Source organism: Schistocerca gregaria, chromosome 1, assembly GCF_023897955.1.
Source record: "Schistocerca gregaria isolate iqSchGreg1 chromosome 1, iqSchGreg1.2, whole genome shotgun sequence".
Lineage (NCBI taxonomy): Eukaryota > Metazoa > Arthropoda > Insecta > Orthoptera > Acrididae > Schistocerca > Schistocerca gregaria.
In genome coordinates this window covers 131,127,138-131,145,122 of record NC_064920.1, presented here as the reverse complement: position 1 = coordinate 131,145,122, position 17,985 = coordinate 131,127,138, and the positions used below count along the sequence as shown (strand labels likewise).

Genomic DNA, 17,985 nt, shown 5'->3' with positions numbered 1-17,985 from the left:
GATGATCTTTAATTCTTCCAGCCCAAGGTGAGAGGGTTTCAGTTTTCTCGGCCACAAGTGAGAAAAGTAGACAGTTCCACAACAAGATATTCTGCTATGTTTCCTTAAGTGCTTCCATTAAACAATGGCACTCTGTATCTATAGAAACGGCGACAATTTTCACTTCGGCACAGGGGGCTTTTACTGGAGACTGTCAAGGGGAAACTTGCTAGATACATGAAGGGAGAAGATCAGACAGAGACGTCTGACGCTCCGCTGACGCTTGCCGAAAACTACATTAAGTATGATTCCCGCCTATAACTGACGGCGAGAGAGATGCATCATCTGTCCACTTCTCATCGAAGCACACTGTCACCAAGCAATGGCTGACGCTTCGAGGACGGCTTGAAATTGCTAGGGAGGTGATGCAGCTAAAGTTCCTGGTAAATGTGCTAACAGGGCACACACGTTCGTGGGAGTGTATACATATGATGGGGACCGGCTGTGACACAGCAGTCAACCAAAGTCAAAAAATGTGACAAATCATACAGTGTTTCCTTTACCACTTCGTTAGTGAATACTGTTCTTAAGAGCGCAATTCCCATCTATCGGTAAGCAGCGCACGTGAGCGAATCTAATAGCAGGACTGTGTTACTACGATTGTACAGAGCAACTCTGTCAATACGCAGGTGTATCAATCAGTAGGGCCATGGTAAACAGAGCGATGTATCGTGTCTGTTGCATAAATAAAGAGTCTTTGATGTAATTGCTTCAGAGAAATATGAAAGTAAGCCTATCAGGAAAGTAATGCGAGACATGTAGCATGGGTCATGTCTTGCAGAACCTCTTACATCTGAGCTGTAGGCCTGCACAGCGTCCCTTTGGCGCAGAGGATAGCGCGTTGGACTTCTAATCCAAAGGTCGTGGGTTTGATCCCCACAAGGGACGGGCAATTTTTAAAAACGTGTGCCAATCTCCAGGTGGGTACTGACGTATGGGAAATCACAAGCCTCTGCAAAAGTTGAAAATTGTTGTGACCTCAGTTCTATGCTCAAGTATGTAGACCTTACACATATAAGCCAAATTCTCGTAGATCTGTTATCCATGACGCTGTTATGTGTAAATGCAGTAAAAACGGAACCATATCTTCACGTGCCTGTTGACGGGAATTTTCTTTCAATACCCAATTTTTACCTACTGATATAAATATAGCAATAGAACGCACATTTCGTACAGAAACAAATACAATGAAGAGAAAAGATTTTGAATTACTTCATGAGTCAATGTATGTAATCCCAGTGATGATCTTTAATTCTTCCAGCCCAAGGTGAGAGGGTTTCAGTTTTCTCGGCCACAAGTGAGAAAAGTACACAGTTCCACAACAAGATATTCTGCTATGTTTCCTTAAGTGCTTCCATTAAACAATGGCACTCTGTATCTATAGAAACGGCGACAATTTTCACTTCGGCACAGGGGGCTTTTACTGGAGACTGTCACGGGGAAACTTGCTAGATACATGAAGGGAGAAGATCAGACAGAGACGTCTGACGCTCCGCTGACGCTTGCCGAAAACTACATTAAGTATGATTCCCGCCTATAACTGACGGCGAGAGAGATGCATCATCTGTCCACTTCTCATCGAAGCACACTGTCACCAAGCAATGGCTGACGCTTCGAGGACGGCTTGAAATTGCTAGGGAGGTGATGCAGCTAAAGTTCCTGGTAAATGTGCTAACAGGGCACACACGTTCGTGGGAGTGTATACAGATGATGGGGACCGGCTGTGACACAGCAGTCAACCAAAGTCAAAAAATGTGACTAATCATACAGTGTTTCCTTTACCACTTCGTTAGTGAATGCTGTTCTAAAGAGCGCAATTCCCATCTATCGGTAAGCAGCGCACGTGAGCGAATCTAATAGCAGGACTGTGTTACTACGATTGTACAGAGCAACTCTGTCAATACGCAGGTGTATCAATCAGTAGGGCCATGGTAAACAGAGCGATGTATTGTGTCTGTTGCATAAATAAAGAGTCTTTGATGTAATTGCTTCAGAGAAATATGAAAGTAAGCCTATCAGGAAAGTAATGCGAGACATGTAGCATGGGTCATGTCTTGCAGAACCTCTTACATCTGAGCTGTAGGCCTGCACAGCGTCCCTTTGGCGCAGAGGATAGCGCGTTGGACTTCTAATCCAAAGGTCGTGGGTTCGATCCCCACAAGGGACGGGCAATTTTTAAAAACGTGTGCCAATCTCCAGGTGGGTACTGACGTATGGGAAATCACAAGCCTCTGCAAAAGTTGAAAATTGTTGTGACCTCAGTTCTATGCTCAAGTATGTAGACCTTACACATATAAGCCAAATTCTCGTAGATCTGTTATCCATGACGCTGTTATGTGTAAATGCAGTAAAAACGGAACCATATCTTCACGTGCCTGTTGACGGGAATTTTCTTTCAATACCCAATTTTTACCTACTGATATAAATATAGCAATAGAACGCACATTTCGTACAGAAACAAATACAATGAAGAGAAAAGATTTTGAATTACTTCATGAGTCAATGTATGTAATCCCAGTGATGATCTTTAATTCTTCCAGCCCAAGGTGAGAGGGTTTCAGTTTTCTCGGCCACAAGTGAGAAAAGTAGACAGTTCCACAACAAGATATTCTGCTATGTTTCCTTAAGTGCTTCCATTAAACAATGGCACTCTGTATCTATAGAAACGGCGACAATTTTCACTTCGGCACAGGGGGCTTTTACTGGAGACTGTCAAGGGGGAACTTGCTAGATACATGAAGGGAGAAGATCAGACAGAGACGTCTGACGCTCCGCTGACGCTTGCCGAAAACTACATTAAGTATGATTCCCGCCTATAACTGACGGCGAGAGAGATGCATCATCTGTCCACTTCTCATCGAAGCACACTGTCACCAAGCAATGGCTGACGCTTCGAGGACGGCTTGAAATTGCTAGGGAGGTGATGCAGCTAAAGTTCCTGGTAAATGTGCTAACAGGGCACACACGTTCGTGGGAGTGTATACATATGATGGGGACCGGCTGTGACACAGCAGTCAACCAAAGTCAAAAAATGTGACTAATCATACAGTGTTTCCTTTACCACTTCGTTAGTGAATGCTGTTCTAAAGAGCGCAATTCCCATCTATCGGTAAGCAGCGCACGTGAGCGAATCTAATAGCAGGACTGTGTTACTACGATTGTACAGAGCAACTCTGTCAATACGCAGGTGTATCAATCAGTAGGGCCATGGTAAACAGAGCGATGTATCGTGTCTGTTGCATAAATAAAGAGTCTTTGATGTAATTGCTTCAGAGAAATATGAAAGTAAGCCTATCAGGAAAGTAATGCGAGACATGTAGCATGGGTCACGTCTTGCAGAACCTCTTACATCTGAGCTGCAGGCCTGCACAGTGTCCCTTTGGCGCAGAGGATAGCGCGTTGGACTTCTAATCCAAAGGTCGTGGGTTCGATCCCCACAAGGGACGGGCAATTTTTAAAAACGTTTGCCAATCTCCAGGTGGGTACTGACGTATGGGAAATCACAAGCCTCTGCAAAAGTTGAAAATTGTTGTGACCTCAGTTCTATGCTCAAGTATGTAGACCTTACACATATAAGCCAAATTCTCGTAGATCTGTTATCCATGACGCTGTTATGTGTAAATGCAGTAAAAACGGAACCATATCTTCACGTGCCTGTTGACGGGAATTTTCTTTCAATACCCAATTTTTACCTACTGATATAAATATAGCAATAGAACGCACATTTCGTACAGAAACAAATACAATGAAGAGAAAAGATTTTGAATTACTTCATGAGTCAATGTATGTAATCCCGGTGATGATCTTTAATTCTTCCAGCCCAAGGTGAGAGGGTTTCAGTTTTCTCGGCCACAAGTGAGAAAAGTAGACAGTTCCACAACAAGATATTCTGCTATGTTTCCTTAAGTGCTTCCATTAAACAATGGCACTCTGTATCTATAGAAACGGCGACAATTTTCACTTCGGCACAGGGGGCTTTTACTGGAGACTGTCAAGGGGGAACTTGCTAGATACATGAAGGGAGAAGATCAGACAGAGACGTCTGACGCTCCGCTGACGCTTGCCGAAAACTACATTAAGTATGATTCCCGCCTATAACTGACGGCGAGAGAGATGCATCATCTGTCCACTTCTCATCGAAGCACACTGTCACCAAGCAATGGCTGACGCTTCGAGGACGGCTTGAAATTGCTAGGGAGGTGATGCAGCTAAAGTTCCTGGTAAATGTGCTAACAGGGCACACACGTTCGTGGGAGTGTATACATATGATGGGGACCGGCTGTGACACAGCAGTCAACCAAAGTCAAAAAATGTGACTAATCATACAGTGTTTCCTTTACCACTTCGTTAGTGTATGCTGTTCTAAAGAGCGCAATTCCCATCTATCGGTAAGCAGCGCACGTGAGCGAATCTAATAGCAGGACTGTGTTACTACGATTGTACAGAGCAACTCTGTCAATACGCAGGTGTATCAATCAGTAGGGCCATGGTAAACAGAGCGATGTATCGTGTCTGTTGCATAAATAAAGAGTCTTTGATGTAATTGCTTCAGAGAAATATGAAAGTAAGCCTATCAGGAAAGTAATGCGAGACATGTAGCATGGGTCATGTCTTGCAGAACCTCTTACATCTGAGCTGTAGGCCTGCACAGCGTCCCTTTGGCGCAGAGGATAGCGCGTTGGACTTCTAATCCAAAGGTCGTGGGTTCGATCCCCACAAGGGACGGGCAATTTTTAAAAACGTGTGCCAATCTCCAGGTGGGTACTGACGTATGGGAAATCACAAGCCTCTGCAAAAGTTGAAAATTGTTGTGACCTCAGTTCTATGCTCAAGTATGTAGACCTTACACATATAAGCCAAATTCTCGTAGATCTGTTATCCATGACGCTGTTATGTGTAAATGCAGTAAAAACGGAACCATATCTTCACGTGCCTGTTGACGGGAATTTTCTTTCAATACCCAATTTTTACCTACTGATATAAATATAGCAATAGAACGCACATTTCGTACAGAAACAAATACAATGAAGAGAAAAGATTTTGAATTACTTCATGAGTCAATGTATGTAATCCCAGTGATGATCTTTAATTCTTCCAGCCCAAGGTGAGAGGGTTTCAGTTTTCTCGGCCACAAGTGAGAAAAATAGACAGTTCCACAACAAGATATTCTGCTATGTTTCCTTAAGTGCTTCCATTAAACAATGGCACTCTGTATCTATAGAAACGGCGACAATTTTCACTTCGGCACAGGGGGCTTTTACTGGAGACTGTCAAGGGGGAACTTGCTAGATACATGAAGGGAGAAGATCAGACAGAGACGTCTGACGCTCCGCTGACGCTTGCCGAAAACTACATTAAGTATGATTCCCGCCTATAACTGACGGCGAGAGAGATGCATCATCTGTCCACTTCTCATCAAAGCACACTGTCACCAAGCAATGGCTGACGCTTCGAGGACGGCTTGAAATTGCTAGGGAGGTGATGCAGCTAAAGTTCCTGGTAAATGTGCTAACAGGGCACACACGTTCGTGGGAGTGTATACATATGATGGGGACCGGCTGTGACACAGCAGTCAACCAAAGTCAAAAAATGTGACTAATCATACAGTGTTTCCTTTACCACTTCGTTAGTGAATGCTGTTCTAAAGAGCGCAATTCCCATCTATCGGTAAGCAGCGCACGTGAGCGAATCTAATAGCAGGACTGTGTTACTACGATAGTACAGAGCAACTCTGTCAATACGCAGGTGTATCAATCAGTAGGGCCATGGTAAACAGAGCGATGTATCGTGTCTGTTGCATAAATAAAGAGTCTTTGATGTAATTGCTTCAGAGAAATATGAAAGTAAGCCTATCAGGAAAGTAATGCGAGACATGTAGCATGGGTCATGTCTTGCAGAACCTCTTACATCTGAGCTGTAGGCCTGCACAGCGTCCCTTTGGCGCAGAGGATAGCGACTTGGACTTCTAATCCAAAGGTCGTGGTTTCGATCCCCACAAGGGACGGGCAATTTTTAAAAACGTGTGCCAATCTCCAGGTGGGTACTGACGTATGGGAAATCACAAGCCTCTGCAAAAGTTGAAAATTGTTGTGACCTCAGTTCTATGCTCAAGTATGTAGACCTTACACATATAAGCCAAATTCTCGTAGATCTGTTATCCATGACGCTGTTATGTGTAAATGCAGTAAAAACGGAACCATATCTTCACGTGCCTGTTGACGGGAATTTTCTTTCAATACCCAATTTTTACCTACTGATATAAATATAGCAATAGAACGCACATTTCGTACAGAAACAAATACAATGAAGAGAAAAGATTTTGAATTACTTCATGAGTCAATGTATGTAATCCCAGTGATGATCTTTAATTCTTCCAGCCCAAGGTGAGAGGGTTTCAGTTTTCTCGGCCACAAGTGAGAAAAGTAGACAGTTCCACAACAAGATATTCTGCTATGTTTCCTTAAGTGCTTCCATTAAACAATGGCACTCTGTATCTATAGAAACGGCGACAATTTTCACTTCGGCACAGGGGGCTTTTACTGGAGACTGTCAAGGGGGAACTTGCTAGATACATGAAGGGAGAAGATCAGGCAGAGACGTCTGACGCTCCGCTGACGCTTGCCGAAAACTACATTAAGTATGATTCCCGCCTATAACTGACGGCGAGAGAGATGCATCATCTGTCCACTTCTCATCGAAGCACACTGTCACCAAGCAATGGCTGACGCTTCGAGGACGGCTTGAAATTGCTAGGGAGGTGATGCAGCTAAAGTTCCTGGTAAATGTGCTAACAGGGCACACACGTTCGTGGGAGTGTATACATATGATGGGGACCGGCTGTGACACAGCAGTCAACCAAAGTCAAAAAATGTGACTAATCATACAGTGTTTCCTTTACCACTTCGTTAGTGAATGCTGTTCTAAAGAGCGCAATTCCCATCTATCGGTAAGCAGCGCACGTGAGCGAATCTAATAGCAGGACTGTGTTACTACGATAGTACAGAGCAACTCTGTCAATACGCAGGTGTATCAATCAGTAGGGCCATGGTAAACAGAGCGATGTATCGTGTCTGTTGCATAAATAAAGAGTCTTTGATGTAATTGCTTCAGAGAAATATGAAAGTAAGCCTATCAGGAAAGTAATGCGAGACATGTAGCATGGGTCATGTCTTGCAGAACCTCTTACATCTGAGCTGTAGGCCTGCACAGCGTCCCTTTGGCGCAGAGGATAGCGCGTTGGCTTCCAATCCAAAGGTCATGGGTTCGATCCCCACAAGGGACGGGCAATTTTTAAAAACGTGTGCCAATCTCCAGGTGGGTACTGACGTATGGGAAATCACAAGCCTCTGCAAAAGTTGAAAATTGTTGTGACCTCAGTTCTATGCTCAAGTATGTAGACCTTACACATATAAGCCAAATTCTCGTAGATCTGTTATCCATGACGCTGTTATGTGTAAATGCAGTAAAAACGGAACCATATCTTCACGTGCCTGTTGACGGGAATTTTCTTTCAATACCCAATTTTTACCTACTGATATAAATATAGCAATAGAACGCACATTTCGTACAGAAACAAATACAATGAAGAGAAAAGATTTTGAATTACTTCATGAGTCAATGTATGTAATCCCAGTGATGATCTTTAATTCTTCCAGCCCAAGGTGAGAGGGTTTCAGTTTTCTTGGCCACAAGTGAGAAAAGTAGACAGTTCCACAACAAGATATTCTGCTATGTTTCCTTAAGTGCTTCCATTAAACAATGGCACTCTGTATCTATAGAAACGGCGACAATTTTCACTTTGGCACAGGGGGCTTTTACTGGAGACTGTCAAGGGGGAACTTGCTAGATACATGAAGGGAGAAGATCAGACAGAGACGTCTGACGCTGCGCTGACGCTTGCCGAAAACTACATTAAGTATGATTCCCGCCTATAACTGACGGCGAGAGAGATGCATCATCTGTCCACTTCTCATCGAAGCACACTGTCACCAAGCAATGGCTGACGCTTCGAGGACGGCTTGAAATTGCTAGGGAGGTGATGCAGCTAAAGTTCCTGGTAAATGTGCTAACAGGGCACACACGTTCGTGGGAGTGTATACATATGATGGGGACCGGCTGTGACACAGCAGTCAACCAAAGTCAAAAAATGTGACTAATCATACAGTGTTTCCTTTACCACTTCGTTAGTGAATGCTGTTCTAAAGAGCGCAATTCCCATCTATCGGTAAGCAGCGCACGTGAGCGAATCTAATAGCAGGACTGTGTTACTACGATAGTACAGAGCAACTCTGTCAATACGCAGGTGTATCAATCAGTAGGGCCATGGTAAACAGAGCGATGTATCGTGTCTGTTGCATAAATAAAGAGTCTTTGATGTAATTGCTTCAGAGAAATATGAAAGTAAGCCTATCAGGAAAGTAATGCGAGACATGTAGCATGGGTCATGTCTTGCAGAACCTCTTACATCTGAGCTGTAGGCCTGCACAGCGTCCCTTTGGCGCAGAGGATAGCGCGTTGGACTTCTAATCCAAAGGTCGTGGGTTCGATCCCCACAAGGGACGGGCAATTTTCAAAAACGTGTGCCAATCTCCAGGTGGGTACTGACGTATGGGAAATCACAAGCCTCTGCAAAAGTTGAAAATTGTTGTGACCTCAGTTCTATGCTCAAGTATGTAGACCTTACACATATAAGCCAAATTCTCGTAGATCTGTTATCCATGACGCTGTTATGTGTAAATGCAGTAAAAACGGAACCATATCTTCACGTGCCTGTTGACGGGAATTTTCTTTCAATACCCAATTTTTACCTACTGATATAAATATAGCAATAGAACGCACATTTCGTACAGAAACAAATACAATGAAGAGAAAAGATTTTGAATTACTTCATGAGTCAATGTATGTAATCCCAGTGATGATCTTTAATTCTTCCAGCCCAAGGTGAGAGGGTTTCAGTTTTCTCGGCCACAAGTGAGAAAAGTAGACAGTTCCACAACAAGATATTCTGCTATGTTTCCTTAAGTGCTTCCATTAAACAATGGCACTCTGTATCTATAGAAACGGCGACAATTTTCACTTCGGCACAGGGGGCTTTTACTGGAGACTGTCAAGGGGGAACTTGCTAGATACATGAAGGGAGAAGATCAGACAGAGACGTCTGACGCTCCGCTGACGCTTGCCGAAACTACATTAAGTATGATGCCCGCCTATAACTGACGGCGAGAGAGATGCATCATCTGTCCACTTCTCATCGAAGCACACTGTCACCAAGCAATGTCTGACGCTTCGAGGACGGCTTGAAATTGCTAGGGAGGTGACGCAGCTAAAGTTCCTGGTAAATGTGCTAACAGGGCACACACGTTGGTGGGAGTGTATACATATGATGGGGACCGGCTGTGACACAGCAGTCAACCAAAGTCAAAAAATGTGACTAATCATACAGTGTTTCCTTTACCACTTCGTTAGTGAATGCTGTTCTAAAGAGCGCAATTCCCATCTATCGGTAAGCAGCGCACGTGAGCGAATCTAATAGCAGGACTGTGTTACTACGATTGTACAGAGCAACTCTGTCAATACGCAGGTGTATCAATCAGTAGGGCCATGGTAAACAGAGCGATGTATCGTGTCTGTTGCATAAATAAAGAGTCTTTGATGTAATTGCTTCAGAGAAATATGAAAGTAAGCCTATCAGGAAAGTAATGCGAGACATGTAGCATGGGTCATGTCTTGCAGAACCTCTTACATCTGAGCTGTAGGCCTGCACAGCGTCCCTTTGGCGCAGAGGATAGCGCGTTGGACTTCTCATCCAAAGGTCGTGGGTTCGATCCCCACAAGGGACGGGCAATTTTTAAAAACGTGTGCCAATCTCCAGGTGGGTACTGACGTATGGGAAATCACAAGCCTGTGCAAAAGTTGAAAATTGTTGTGACCTCAGTTCTATGCTCAAGTATGTAGACCTTACACATATAAGCCAAATTCTCGTAGATCTGTTATCCATGACGCTGTTATGTGTAAATGCAGTAAAAACGGAACCATATCTTCACGTGCCTGTTGACGGGAATTTTCTTTCAATACCCAATTTTTACCTACTGATATAAATATAGCAATAGAACGCACATTTCGTACAGAAACAAATACAATGAAGAGAAAAGATTTTGAATTACTTCATGAGTCAATGTATGTAATCCCAGTGATGATCTTTAATTCTTCCAGCCCAAGGTGAGAGGGTTTCAGTTTTCTCGGCCACAAGTGAGAAAAGTAGACAGTTCCACAACAAGATATTCTGCTATGTTTCCTTAAGTGCTTCCATTAAACAATGGCACTCTGTATCTATAGAAACGGCGACAATTTTCACTTCGGCACAGGGGGCTTTTACTGGAGACTGACAAGGGGGAACTTGCTAGATACATGAAGGGAGAAGATCAGACAGAGACGTCTGACGCTCCGCTGACGCTTGCCGAAAACTACATTAAGTATGATTCCCGCCTATAACTGATGGCGAGAGAGATGCATCATCTGTCCACTTCTCATCGAAGCACACTGTCACCAAGCAATGGCTGACGCTTCGAGGACGGCTTGAAATTGCTAGGGAGGTGATGCAGCTAAAGTTCCTGGTAAATGTGCTAACAGGGCACACACGTTCGTGGGAGTGTATACATATGATGGGGACCGGCTGTGACACAGCAGTCAACCAAAGTCAAAAAATGTGACTAATCATACAGTGTTTCCTTTACCACTTCGTTAGTGAATGCTGTTCTAAAGAGCGCAATTCCCATCTATCGGTAAGCAGCGCACGTGAGCGAATCTAATAGCAGGACTGTGTTACTACGATTGTACAGAGCAACTCTGTCAATACGCAGGTGTATCAATCAGTAGGGCCATGGTAAACAGAGCGATGTATCGTGTCTGTTGCATAAATAAAGAGTCTTTGATGTAATTGCTTCAGAGAAATATGAAAGTAAGCCTATCAGGAAAGTAATGCGAGACATGTAGCATGGGTCATGTCTTGCAGAACCTCTTACATCTGAGCTGTAGGCCTGCACAGCGTCCCTTTGGCGCAGAGGATAGCGCGTTGGACTTCTCATCCAAAGGTCGTGGGTTCGATCCCCACAAGGGACGGGCAATTTTTAAAAACGTGTGCCAATCTCCAGGTGGGTACTGACGTATGGGAAATCACAAGCCTGTGCAAAAGTTGAAAATTGTTGTGACCTCAGTTCTATGCTCAAGTATGTAGACCTTACACATATAAGCCAAATTCTCGTAGATCTGTTATCCATGACGCTGTTATGTGTAAATGCAGTAAAAACGGAACCATATCTTCACGTGCCTGTTGACGGGAATTTTCTTTCAATACCCAATTTTTACCTACTGATATAAATATAGCAATAGAACGCACATTTCGTACAGAAACAAATACAATGAAGAGAAAAGATTTTGAATTACTTCATGAGTCAATGTATGTAATCCCAGTGATGATCTTTAATTCTTCCAGCCCAAGGTGAGAGGGTTTCAGTTTTCTCGGCCACAAGTGAGAAAAGTAGACAGTTCCACAACAAGATATTCTGCTATGTTTCCTTAAGTGCTTCCATTAAACAATGGCACTCTGTATCTATAGAAACGGCGACAATTTTCACTTCGGCACAGGGGGCTTTTACTGGAGACTGACAAGGGGGAACTTGCTAGATACATGAAGGGACAAGATCAGACAGAGACGTCTGACGCTCCGCTGACGCTTGCCGAAAACTACATTAAGTATGATTCCCGCCTATAACTGATGGCGAGAGAGATGCATCATCTGTCCACTTCTCATCGAAGCACACTGTCACCAAGCAATGGCTGACGCTTCGAGGACGGCTTGAAATTGCTAGGGAGGTGATGCAGCTAAAGTTCCTGGTAAATGTGCTAACAGGGCACACACGTTCGTGGGAGTGTATACATATGATGGGGACCGGCTGTGACACAGCAGTCAACCAAAGTCAAAAAATGTGACTAATCATACAGTGTTTCCTTTACCACTTCGTTAGTGAATGCTGTTCTAAAGAGCGCAATTCCCATCTATCGGTAAGCAGCGCACGTGAGCGAATCTAATAGCAGGACTGTGTTACTACGATTGTACAGAGCAACTCTGTCAATACGCAGGTGTATCAATCAGTAGGGCCATGGTAAACAGAGCGATGTATCGTGTCTGTTGCATAAATAAAGAGTCTTTGATGTAATTGCTTCAGAGAAATATGAAAGTAAGCCTATCAGGAAAGTAATGCGAGACATGTAGCATGGGTCATGTCTTGCAGAACCTCTTACATCTGAGCTGTAGGCCTGCACAGCGTCCCTTTGGCGCAGAGGATAGCGCGTTGGACTTCTAATCCAAAGGTCGTGGGTTCGATCCCCACAAGGGACGGGCAATTTTTAAAAACGTGTGCCAATCTCCAGGTGGGTACTGACGTATGGGAAATCACAAGCCTCTGCAAAAGTTGAAAATTGTTGTGACCTCAGTTCTATGCTCAAGTATGTAGACCTTACACATATAAGCCAAATTCTCGTAGATCTGTTATCCATGACGCTGTTATGTGTAAATGCAGTAAAAACGGAACCATATCTTCACGTGCCTGTTGACGGGAATTTTCTTTCAATACCCAATTTTTACCTACTGATATAAATATAGCAATAGAACGCACATTTCGTACAGAAACAAATACAATGAAGAGAAAAGATTTTGAATTACTTCATGAGTCAATGTATGTAATCCCAGTGATGATCTTTAATTCTTCCAGCCCAAGGTGAGAGGGTTTCAGTTTTCTCGGCCACAAGTGAGAAAAGTAGACAGTTCCACAACAAGATATTCTGCTATGTTTCCTTAAGTGCTTCCATTAAACAATGGCACTCTGTATCTATAGAAACGGCGACAATTTTCACTTCGGCACAGGGGGCTTTTACTGGAGACTGTCAAGGGGGAACTTGCTAGATACATGAAGGGAGAAGATCAGACAGAGACGTCTGACGCTCCGCTGACGCTTGCCGAAACTACATTAAGTATGATTCCCGCCTATAACTGACGGCGAGAGAGATGCATCATCTGTCCACTTCTCATCGAAGCACACTGTCACCAAGCAATGGCTGACGCTTCGAGGACGGCTTGAAATTGCTAGGGAGGTGACGCAGCTAAAGTTCCTGGTAAATGTGCTAACAGGGCACACACGTTGGTGGGAGTGTATACATATGATGGGGACCGGCTGTGACACAGCAGTCAACCAAAGTCAAAAAATGTGACTAATCATACAGTGTTTCCTTTACCACTTCGTTAGTGAATGCTGTTCTAAAGAGCGCAATTCCCATCTATCGGTAAGCAGCGCACGTGAGCGAATCTAATAGCAGGACTGTGTTACTACGATTGTACAGAGCAACTCTGTCAATACGCAGGTGTATCAATCAGTAGGGCCATGGTAAACAGAGCGATGTATCGTGTCTGTTGCATAAATAAAGAGTCTTTGATGTAATTGCTTCAGAGAAATATGAAAGTAAGCCTATCAGGAAAGTAATGCGAGACATGTAGCATGGGTCATGTCTTGCAGAACCTCTTACATCTGAGCTGTAGGCCTGCACAGCGTCCCTTTGGCGCAGAGGATAGCGCGTTGGACTTCTCATCCAAAGGTCGTGGGTTCGATCCCCACAAGGGACGGGCAATTTTTAAAAACGTGTGCCAATCTCCAGGTGGGTACTGACGTATGGGAAATCACAAGCCTGTGCAAAAGTTGAAAATTGTTGTGACCTCAGTTCTATGCTCAAGTATGTAGACCTTACACATATAAGCCAAATTCTCGTAGATCTGTTATCCATGACGCTGTTATGTGTAAATGCAGTAAAAACGGAACCATATCTTCACGTGCCTGTTGACGGGAATTTTCTTTCAATACCCAATTTTTACCTACTGATATAAATATAGCAATAGAACGCACATTTCGTACAGAAACAAATACAATGAAGAGAAAAGATTTTGAATTACTTCATGAGTCAATGTATGTAATCCCAGTGATGATCTTTAATTCTTCCAGCCCAAGGTGAGAGGGTTTCAGTTTTCTCGGCCACAAGTGAGAAAAGTAGACAGTTCCACAACAAGATATTCTGCTATGTTTCCTTAAGTGCTTCCATTAAACAATGGCACTCTGTATCTATAGAAACGGCGACAATTTTCACTTCGGCACAGGGGGCTTTTACTGGAGACTGACAAGGGGGAACTTGCTAGATACATGAAGGGAGAAGATCAGACAGAGACGTCTGACGCTCCGCTGACGCTTGCCGAAACTACATTAAGTATGATTCCCGCCTATAACTGACGGCGAGAGAGATGCATCATCTGTCCACTTCTCATCGAAGCACACTGTCACCAAGCAATGTCTGACGCTTCGAGGACGGCTTGAAATTGCTAGGGAGGTGACGCAGCTAAAGTTCCTGGTAAATGTGCTAACAGGGCACACACGTTGGTGGGAGTGTATACATATGATGGGGACCGGCTGTGACACAGCAGTCAACCAAAGTCAAAAAATGTGACTAATCATACAGTGTTTCCTTTACCACTTCGTTAGTGAATGCTGTTCTAAAGAGCGCAATTCCCATCTATCGGTAAGCAGCGCACGTGAGCGAATCTAATAGCAGGACTGTGTTACTACGATTGTACAGAGCAACTCTGTCAATACGCAGGTGTATCAATCAGTAGGGCCATGGTAAACAGAGCGATGTATCGTGTCTGTTGCATAAATAAAGAGTCTTTGATGTAATTGCTTCAGAGAAATATGAAAGTAAGCCTATCAGGAAAGTAATGCGAGACATGTAGCATGGGTCATGTCTTGCAGAACCTCTTACATCTGAGCTGTAGTCCTGCACAGCGTCCCTTTGGCGCAGAGGATAGCGCGTTGGACTTCTCATCCAAAGGTCGTGGGTTCGATCCCCACAAGGGACGGGCAATTTTTAAAAACGTGTGCCAATCTCCAGGTGGGTACTGACGTATGGGAAATCACAAGCCTCTGCAAAAGTTGAAAATTGTTGTGACCTCAGTTCTATGCTCAAGTATGTAGACCTTACACATATAAGCCAAATTCTCGTAGATCTGTTATCCATGACGCTGTTATGTGTAAATGCAGTAAAAACGGAACCATATCTTCATGTGCCTGTTGACGGGAATTTTCTTTCAATACCCAATTTTTACCTACTGATATAAATATAGCAATAGAACGCACATTTCGTACAGAAACAAATACAATGAAGAGAAAAGATTTTGAATTACTTCATGAGTCAATGTATGTAATCCCAGTGATGATCTTTAATTCTTCCAGCCCAAGGTGAGAGGGTTTCAGTTTTCTCGGCCACAAGTGAGAAAAGTAGACAGTTCCACAACAAGATATTCTGCTATGTTTCCTTAAGTGCTTCCATTAAACAATGGCACTCTGTATCTATAGAAACGGCGACAATTTTCACTTCGGCACAGGGGGCTTTTACTGGAGACTGTCAAGGGGGAACTTGCTAGATACATGAAGGGAGAAGATCAGACAGAGACGTCTGACGCTCCGCTGACGCTTGCCGAAAACTACATTAAGTATGATTCCCGCCTATAACTGACGGCGAGAGAGATGCATCATCTGTCCACTTCTCATCGAAGCACACTGTCACCAAGCAATGGCTGACGCTTCGAGGACGGCTTGAAATTGCTAGGGAGGTGATGCAGCTAAAGTTCCTGGTAAATGTGCTAACAGGGCACACACGTTCGTGCGAGTGTATACATATGATGGGGACCGGCTGTGACACAGCAGTCAACCAAAGTCAAAAAATGTGACTAATCATACAGTGTTTCCTTCACCACTTCGTTAGTGAATGCTGTTCTAAAGAGCGCAATTCCCATCTATCGGTAAGCAGCGCACGTGAGCGAATCTAATAGCAGGACTGTGTTACTACGATTGTACAGAGCAACTCTGTCAATACGCAGGTGTATCAATCAGTAGGGCCATGGTAAACAGAGCGATGTATCGTGTCTGTTGCATAAATAAAGAGTCTTTGATGTAATTGCTTCAGAGAAATATGAAAGTAAGCCTATCAGGAAAGTAATGCGAGACATGTAGCATGGGTCATGTCTTGCAGAACCTCTTACATCTGAGCTGTAGGCCTGCACAGCGTCCCTTTGGCGCAGAGGATAGCGCGTTGGACTTCTAATCCAAAGGTCGTGGGTTCGATCCCCACAAGGGACGGGCAATTTTTAAAAACGTGTGCCAATCTCCAGGTGGGTACTGACGTATGGGAAATCACAAGCCTGTGCAAAAGTTGAAAATTGTTGTGACCTCAGTTCTATGCTCAAGTATGTAGACCTTACACATATAAGCCAAATTCTCGTAGATCTGTTATCCATGACGCTGTTATGTGTAAATGCAGTAAAAACGGAACCATATCTTCACGTGCCTGTTGACGGGAATTTTCTTTCAATACCCAATTTTTACCTACTGATATAAATATAGCAATAGAACGCACATTTCGTACAGAAACAAATACAATGAAGAGAAAAGATTTTGAATTACTTCATGAGTCAATGTATGTAATCCCAGTGATGATCTTTAATTCTTCCAGCCCAAGGTGAGAGGGTTTCAGTTTTCTCGGCCACAAGTGAGAAAAGTAGACAGTTCCACAACAAGATATTCTGCTATGTTTCCTTAAGTGCTTCCATTAAACAATGGCACTCTGTATCTATCTATAACTGACGGCGAGAGAGATGCATCATCTGTCCACTTCTCATCGAAGCACACTGTCACCAAGCAATGGCTGACGCTTCGAGGACGGCTTGAAATTGCTAGGGAGGTGATGCAGCTAAAGTTCCTGGTAAATGTGCTAACAGGGCACACACGTTCGTGGGAGTGTATACATATGATGGGGACCGGCTGTGACACAGCAGTCAACCAAAGTCAAAAAATGTGACTAATCATACAGTGTTTCCTTTACCACTTCGTTAGTGAATGCTGTTCTAAAGAGCGCAATTCCCATCTATCGGTAAGCAGCGCACGTGAGCAAATCTAATAGCAGGACTGTGTTACTACGATTGTACAGAGCAACTCTGTCAATACGCAGGTGTATCAATCAGTAGGGCCATGGTAAACAGAGCGATGTATCGTGTCTGTTGCATAAATAAAGAGTCTTTGATGTAATTGCTTCAGAGAAATATGAAAGTAAGCCTATCAGGAAAGTAATGCGAGACATGTAGCATGGGTCATGTCTTGCAGAACCTCTTACATCTGAGCTGTAGGCCTGCACAGCGTCCCTTTGGCGCAGAGGATAGCGCGTTGGACTTCTAATCCAAAGGTCGTGGGTTCGATCCCCACAAGGGACGGGCAATTTTTAAAAACGTGTGCCAATCTCCAGGTGGGTACTGACGTATGGGAAATCACAAGCCTCTGCAAAAGTTGAAAATTGTTGTGACCTCAGTTCTATGCTCAAGTATGTAGACCTTACACATATAAGCCAAATTCTCGTAGATCTGTTATCCATGACGCTGTTATGTGTAAATGCAGTAAAAACGGAACCATATCTTCACGTGCCTGTTGACGGGAATTTTCTTTCAATACCCAATTTTTACCTACTGATATAAATATAGCAATAGAACGCACATTTCGTACAGAAACAAATACAATGAAGAGAAAAGATTTTGAATTACTTCATGAGTCAATGTATGTAATCCCAGTGATGATTTTAATTCTTCCAGCCCAAGGTGAGAGGGTTTCAGTTTTCTCGGCCACAAGTGAGAAAAGTAGACAGTTCCACAACAAGATATTCTGCTATGTTTCCTTAAGTGCTTCCATTAAACAATGGCACTCTGTATCTATAGAAACGGCGACAATTTTCACTAAGGCACAGGGGGCTTTTACTGGAGACTGTCAAGGGGGAACTTGCTAGATACATGAAGGGAGAAGATCAGAC

The 17,985-nt window shown here is 43.6% G+C and overlaps 13 non-coding genes across 13 annotated transcripts; all 13 read left to right on the top strand.

Moving 5' to 3' along the window:
- The first annotated feature begins 854 nt into the window (after nucleotides 1-854).
- Trnar-ucu (transfer RNA arginine (anticodon UCU)) lies at nucleotides 855-927 on the top strand. Its single transcript has one exon. It is a non-coding gene; the product is annotated as a tRNA-Arg (tRNA).
- A 1,206-nt stretch (nucleotides 928-2,133) lies between these two features.
- Nucleotides 2,134-2,206, top strand: Trnar-ucu (transfer RNA arginine (anticodon UCU)). Its single transcript has one exon. It is a non-coding gene; the product is annotated as a tRNA-Arg (tRNA).
- A 1,206-nt stretch (nucleotides 2,207-3,412) lies between these two features.
- On the top strand, nucleotides 3,413-3,485 carry Trnar-ucu (transfer RNA arginine (anticodon UCU)). Its single transcript has one exon. It is a non-coding gene; the product is annotated as a tRNA-Arg (tRNA).
- A 1,206-nt stretch (nucleotides 3,486-4,691) lies between these two features.
- Trnar-ucu (transfer RNA arginine (anticodon UCU)) lies at nucleotides 4,692-4,764 on the top strand. Its single transcript has one exon. It is a non-coding gene; the product is annotated as a tRNA-Arg (tRNA).
- A 1,206-nt stretch (nucleotides 4,765-5,970) lies between these two features.
- On the top strand, nucleotides 5,971-6,043 carry Trnar-ucu (transfer RNA arginine (anticodon UCU)). The gene has a single exon. It is a non-coding gene; the product is annotated as a tRNA-Arg (tRNA).
- Nucleotides 6,044-8,527: 2,484 nt separating this feature from the next.
- On the top strand, nucleotides 8,528-8,600 carry Trnar-ucu (transfer RNA arginine (anticodon UCU)). Its single transcript has one exon. It is a non-coding gene; the product is annotated as a tRNA-Arg (tRNA).
- Nucleotides 8,601-9,805: 1,205 nt separating this feature from the next.
- Trnar-ucu (transfer RNA arginine (anticodon UCU)) lies at nucleotides 9,806-9,878 on the top strand. Its single transcript has one exon. It is a non-coding gene; the product is annotated as a tRNA-Arg (tRNA).
- A 1,206-nt stretch (nucleotides 9,879-11,084) lies between these two features.
- On the top strand, nucleotides 11,085-11,157 carry Trnar-ucu (transfer RNA arginine (anticodon UCU)). The gene has a single exon. It is a non-coding gene; the product is annotated as a tRNA-Arg (tRNA).
- A 1,206-nt stretch (nucleotides 11,158-12,363) lies between these two features.
- On the top strand, nucleotides 12,364-12,436 carry Trnar-ucu (transfer RNA arginine (anticodon UCU)). The gene has a single exon. It is a non-coding gene; the product is annotated as a tRNA-Arg (tRNA).
- Nucleotides 12,437-13,641: 1,205 nt separating this feature from the next.
- Nucleotides 13,642-13,714, top strand: Trnar-ucu (transfer RNA arginine (anticodon UCU)). Its single transcript has one exon. It is a non-coding gene; the product is annotated as a tRNA-Arg (tRNA).
- Nucleotides 13,715-14,919: 1,205 nt separating this feature from the next.
- Nucleotides 14,920-14,992, top strand: Trnar-ucu (transfer RNA arginine (anticodon UCU)). The gene has a single exon. It is a non-coding gene; the product is annotated as a tRNA-Arg (tRNA).
- Nucleotides 14,993-16,198: 1,206 nt separating this feature from the next.
- On the top strand, nucleotides 16,199-16,271 carry Trnar-ucu (transfer RNA arginine (anticodon UCU)). Its single transcript has one exon. It is a non-coding gene; the product is annotated as a tRNA-Arg (tRNA).
- Nucleotides 16,272-17,325: 1,054 nt separating this feature from the next.
- Nucleotides 17,326-17,398, top strand: Trnar-ucu (transfer RNA arginine (anticodon UCU)). Its single transcript has one exon. It is a non-coding gene; the product is annotated as a tRNA-Arg (tRNA).
- Nucleotides 17,399-17,985: the final 587 nt, after the last annotated feature.